Source organism: Indicator indicator, chromosome 22 (genome assembly GCF_027791375.1).
Source record: "Indicator indicator isolate 239-I01 chromosome 22, UM_Iind_1.1, whole genome shotgun sequence".
Taxonomy (NCBI): Eukaryota; Metazoa; Chordata; class Aves; order Piciformes; family Indicatoridae; genus Indicator; species Indicator indicator.
In genome coordinates, this window is record NC_072031.1 from 18,604,116 (window position 1) to 18,610,505 (window position 6,390).

The window sequence follows — 6,390 nt, forward strand, 5'->3', positions numbered from 1 at the left end:
CAGAGAATCACAGACTGCACCAGGTTGAAGGTACCCTCAAAGGTCATCTGGTACAACCCTCCTGCAGGCAGCAGGGACATCTCCAAGTCGATCAGATTGCCCAGGGACACATCCAGTCTGATCTTGAATGTCTCCAGGGATGGAGCATCCACCACATCTCTGGACAACCTCTTTCAGTGTCTCCCCACCCTCACTGTGCAGAACTTCCTCCTGATGTCCAACCTAAACCTCCTCTGCTCCAGTTTCAAACCATTGTCCATCATCCTGGCACTCCCAACCCTTCTCCAAAGTCCCTCCCCAGCTCCCCTGGAGCTCCTTCAGGTACTGGAATGTTGCTCTGAGGTCTCCCTGGAGCCTTCTCTTCTCCAGGCTGCACAGCCCCAACTCTCCCAGCCTGTCCCCACAGGGGAGCTTCTCCAGCCCTCTGATCATCTTTGTGGCCTCCTCTGGACCCTCTCCATCAGGTCCATGTCCTTCCTGTGCTGGGGTCCCACACCTGGACACAGCTCTGCAGGTGAGGTCTCCCCAGAGCAGAGCAGAGGGGCAGGATCCTCTCTCTCCAGCTCTGGCCACACTGCTTTGGATGCAGCCCAGGCTGCCCTTGGTCTTCTGTGCTGCCAGTGCCCAATGCTGGCTCCTGTCCAGCTTCTCCCCCACCAGCACCCCCAAACCCTTCTCTGCAGGCTGTACAAGAGAATCTGAAAATTCTCTGGCCCCTTCCTGCCTTGCATCTTGTAAAACACTGTGAGTTCACTGTCAAAACACTGCCAACTATTCTGCTTCTGAGGCAGAGCCCAGCCTGCTCTTCTGTGCCTAAGTGGACTCAGCAGGGCTAACACCAATATCAACACTAGGAGAAGACTTTAATCAGCAAAGTCAACAGCTGTAATGCCCTGAGCCCCCAGGAGCACAGCAGCAGGGCGAGAAGGGCTCACAGTCAGACAGCTGCTCTCTAACCTTCTCCAAGGTTCCCACTGGATTTGCTTGGACAAATAGGGGCTTGACTCAGAACACCCACATTTGCTTTGGAGCATGCAATAAGTGGTCCTTGAGATGTTTTGGCTTGAGAGTAGCCTGGAAGAGAAGGTCTTGGGGGTGTCATTTGGTGACAAAGTCCCCAGGAGCCAGCAATGGTCCCTGGCAGCCCAGAGCCAGCTGTGTGCTGAGCTGCAGCCAGAGCAGGAGAGCAGCAGCACAGGGAGGGGATTCTGCCCCTCTGCTCTGCTCTGCTCAGACCCCACCTGCAGCACTGCCTCCAGCTCTGGGGCCCCCAGCACAGGAAGGACCTGGAGCTGCTGGAGAGGGGCCAGAGGAGGCCACCAAGATGATCAGAGGCTGGAGAAGCTCCCCTGTGGGGACAGGCTGGGAGAGTTGGGGCTGTGCAGCCTGGAGAAGAGAAGGCTCCAGGGAGACCTCAGAGCAACCTTCCAGTACCTGAAGGGGCTCCAGGAGAGCTGGGGAGGGACTTTGGAGAAGGGTTGGGAGTGGCAGGCTGAGGGACAATGGCTTTGAGCTGGGAGAGGGGAGAGTGAGAGTGGAGAGGAGGAAGAAATTGCTTGGAGTGAGGGTGGGGAGACACTGGCACAGGTTGCCCAGGGAGGCTGTGGCTGTGCCCTCCCTAGAGGTGTTGAAGGCCAGGCTGGATGAGGCCTTGAGCAGCCTGGGCTGGTGGGAGGTGTCCCTGCCCATGGCAGGGGGTTGGAGCTGGATGAGCTTTAGGTCCCTTCCAACCTGACCCAGTCTATGTTTCTATGCCCAGATTGCTTCATCTCGACTCCAGGTGCATGAAGCTCTCTTGTGTTTCCTCCTTTTGGCAAAACGATGCCCGTGGCTTTTTCCTGGCACGCTTCACAAGCCCATGGGCACCGAGAGGATGGTGGCTGTGCCCAGGGTGCTTGGTGCTGTGCAGGGATGGCCTCGCAGATGCAGTTTTAGGTGAGCTCAGCAGAGGGCCCAGCGCTGCCGCAGCTGCCAGCAGCTCCTGGTGCTGGGGAACAGCTCAGCATGGCTCAGAAGTTACAGAGCTCGACAGCCACCTGGATGCAGCTGGAATTCCAGCAATTAACATCAACCACAGCCAGTCACACTGCTGTCATCCAGCAGAGTCACCTGAGGCCTGGAGCCCGCAGAAACCCAGCAGTGAGGAGGCTGGAAGGGACCTCTGGAGCTCCCCCAGCCCAAGCCCTGCTCCAGCAGGGCACCCACAGCACAATGCCCAGGAGCACAATGCCCAGGGGGGGTTGGAAGCTCTCCACACAAGGACACTCCACAACCTCTCTGGCCAGCCTGCTCCAGCCCTCCAGCACCCTCACACCAAACAACTTTCTCCTCCTGTTCAGATGGAACCTGCTGGGTGCCAGTTTGTGTCCATTGTCACTCAACCTGGCACTCCCAGCCCTTCTCCAAAGTCCCTCCCCAGCTCTCCTGCAGCCACTTCATCCACTGGAAGGTTGCTCTAAGGTCTCCCTGGAGCCTTCTCTTCTCCAGGCTGAACAGCTCCAACTCTCCCAGCCTGTCCCCACAGGAGAGGTTCCCCAGCCCTCTGATCATCTTGGTGGCCTCCTCTGGACCCACTCCAGCGATTCTGGGGCTATTGCCCAGGCAGTTGGCTGACTCCTGAGAGAGGCTGTGTGAGGAGCAGGACCTGGCTTAATCAGGAGTGGTCAACACTCCTTTTCCATGGAAGTCCATGTGAAAGTCTAAAAGTTTGGCCTTCCAGTAGCTGAAGGGGCTCCAGGAGAGCTGGGGAGGGACTTTGGAGAAGGCCTGGGAGTTGCAGGATGAGGGACAATGGCTTTGAGCTGGGAGAGGGGAGAGTGAGAGTGGAGAGGAGGAAGAAATTGCTTGGAGTGAGGCTGGGGAGACACTGGCACAGGTTGCCCAGGGAGGCTGAGGCTGCATCCTCCCTGAAGGTGCTGAAGGCCTGGCTGGATGAGGCCCTGAGCAGCCTGTGCTGGTGGGAGGTGTCCCTGCAGGGAGTTGGAGCTGGATGATCTTGAAGGTTCCAAACCATTCCCTGATTCTATGCCAGGGACAGGCACAGAAGAGACCTGTACAAAGAAATCTGCTTCAGCAGTTGCTGAAATAGAACCTTCTGAGAAAGAAACCCCAGACACTCCTTTGTCCATGTCCTCAGCAGTCCCAGCCTCCCAGAATGGCTCAGGTTGGAAGGGACCTCAGAAATCAGTTCCTCCAACCCCCCTGCCATGGGCAGGGACACCTCTCAACCAGACTTAGTTGCCCAAGGCCTCATCCAAAGTCCACTGGGCTGTTCTGGTAGCAAAGCCAGGGTGATAAGCCACAGATAAATTAATTACTTCTCCTAATGGCCCTTTTATTATTTCCCCTATTTAGTTAATAATTAGGAGATAGAGGAGCAGGGAGGTAGGAGTTTGAGTCTGCACTGCTGTGGCTGCTGCTGGCAGAGGTTCAGTCACAGGTTTAGATTTCCATGGAGCAGTTGATGCTTTGCTTCCAAGGCTCTGCACAGAATTAAGACAGGCTGGGTGTGTGTGGGGGGGTCTAAGGACTACAGCAGGTGGAAGAAGGTATTTTAGGCTCCACGAACATCACTGCCTCGTTAGGAGCTGATTAATCATCTCACAATAACAGCAGATTGACATCATCTTCATCTTTGCTGCCTTTCAGCTCCAGGCCATCCCATCAGGTATTGCATAGGTAAGAGCCCTTGATGAGCTCCATCCTGTCCTTGTGGGCAGCAATCACACTCACAAAGGAGCTGCTTGTTTGCCTTTATTCCATTTCAGCTCCCTCTTCCACAGCTCCAAAATCATTGCAAGTTCCCATGTGCTGGAAGTCTCCTCTTCCTTACTCCTGAACTTGACTGAAGACAAAGAACCATGGAACTGTTTGGGTTGGAAAACATCATCCAGTCCAACCAGCAACCCAGCCCCACCATGGACACCATACCACAGCCCCAAGGGCCATGGCCACAGGGTTCTGGAACACCTCCAGGCATGGGGACTCCACCACCTCCCTGGGCAGCCTCTTCTAGTCCTTGATCACTCTTGCAGCAAAGACATTTTGCCTCCTCTCCAACCTAACCCTCCCCTGGCACACTTTCAGGTCATTTCCTCTCCTTCTATCCCCTGAGCCCAGGGAGCAGAGCCCAAGCCCCAGCTGGCTCCAGCCTCCTCTCAGGGAGCTGCAGAGAGCAATGAGGTCTCCCTCAGCCTCCTCTTCTCCAGGCTCAACACCCCCAGCTCCCTCAGCTGCTCCTCCCCAGCCCTCTTCTCCAGACCCTTCCCCAGCTTTGTTGCCCTTCTCTGGACCTGCTCCAGCTCCTCAATGTCCTTCCTGTAGTGAAGAAACTTCTTCACTTGAAAGGGTTCTCAAGCTCTGGCCCAGGCTGCCTAGGGAAGTGGTTGAATCCCCATCCCTGGAGGTGTTTCCTAGAGGCAGAGATGTGGTGCTGAGGGCCATGGTTTAGCCTCACCCTTGGCATAGCTGGAGAAGGGTTGGACTGGATGAGCTTAGAGGACTTTGCCAACCTCTGTGATGAATCTGTACCTTCTACCCAAAGCAGGAATTCTCCATCTCTTGAACATCTTCACACTCCTGTAGGATCTCCACATTCCTGCAGGATCTCCACTGAGAGACAGAAACTTCACTCCTCAGTAGAGGCAGTCATTAGCTCTTGGTGGGGAGCCAGGGCAGTCTGCAGATGAAAAAGTTGCTTCAGTTCCCTGTGGTCCTTTGAAGCAAGCTCTGATTAGGAGGCATCAGAGGAGCCTCCTCAACAAGCAGCAGCCAGAGCTTTGACAAAGAAGCTTTTCTGAGGTGGGCCAGCCCCAAGACACCTTCTTTCATAAACTTCTGGTTTCCACAGTCAACTTGACCATACCCCACACTCTGGAAGACCATAGCACCCTGTTCAAAGAACACAAAATCAGGTACCTCACTCCAGCAGGCATCCCTAGACCTCTGCTATGAGGAGACACCAGCTGAATTCCCTGGGAATTTAGAATTCGGCTGTGTTAGGGCTGAACCCAGCCCTGACCTGAAGGAACCATGGAATGGTTTAAGTTGGAAGGGACCTTCAAGACCATCCAGTTCCAACCCCCTACCATGGGCTCTTTTTATTCTCTCTCTGTTAGGTGACCTCAGCTTTAGCAGGAGCTGAAGGCAAGAGGGAACCACCCTGAAGCTGTGACTCTTCTCCAGGCATGAAGACAGACTGGAACAGGGAGGCTGTGGTTGCCTCCTCCCTGGAGGTGTTGAAGGCCAGGCTGGATGAAGCCTTGAGCAAGCTGGGCTGGTGGGAGGTGTCCCTGCCCATGGCAGGGGGTTGGAACTGGATGAGCTTTGAGGTCCCTCCTGACCCAAACCATTTCATGATTCTGTGGTTCTCCAGGGTAGGGAGGATCTGCAGAGGGACTTGGAGGGATTGGATCCATGGCCAAGATTAACAGGATGACCTTCAACAAGGCCAAGTGCCAGGTCCTGCACTTGGGGCAAAACAACCCCAAGCAGTGCTCCAGGCTTGGGGCAGTGTGGCTGGAAAGCTGCTGGCATAAAGGGACCTGGGGGTGCTGATGGCCAAGCAGCTGAAGAGGAGCCAGCAGTGTGCCCAGGTGGCCAAGGAAGCCAAAGGCATCCTGGCTGGGATCAGCAATGGTGTGTCCAGCAGGAGCAGGGAGGGGATTGTCCCCTGGGACTCAGCTCTGGGGAGGCCACACCTTGAGTGTTGTGTCCAGGTTGGGGCAGCTCAGTGCAAGAGAGATGTGGAGGTGCTGGAGCCAGGGCAAGGAAGCTGGGAAGGGCCTGGAGAAGAAATCTGATGAAAAGCAACTGAAGGAGCTGGGGATGGTTAGTGTGAAACAGAGGAGGCTGAGGGAGACCTCATTGCTGTCTACAAGTACCTGAAAGGAGGTTGTGGAGAGGCTGCTGCTGGTCTCTTCTCCCAGGTAATTAGTGATGGAACAAGAGGGAATGGCCTCAAGCTGTGACTGGGTAGGTTTAGACTGGACAGTAGGAAACATTTTTCATGGAAAGAGTGATCAGACACTGGCACAGGCTGCCCAGGGAGGTGCTTGAGTCACTCCAAAGGTCATTTAGATGTGGTGCTTGGGGCTATGGTTTAGAGGTGACCCTTGCAGAGCAGGGTCAAGGGTTGGACTTGGTGATCCTGAGGGTCTTCTCCAACCTGAAAGTTTCTGTGCTTCTCAGCAGATGTTGTCAGTGCACCATCTCCTTGGCAGCCCTGGAGCACATTTCCTCCCTCTGCTGGATTCCTTGGCTGGCTTTGTCTGCTGGTGTTTGGTCAGACATGAAGCATGAGGACAATGCAGGTTTGGGGATGGGCTGATGAGGCTCTGCTATTCCCAGCCCAGAGGTTAATGCTGATGGAGGCTTTCAGTGGCCATTCAT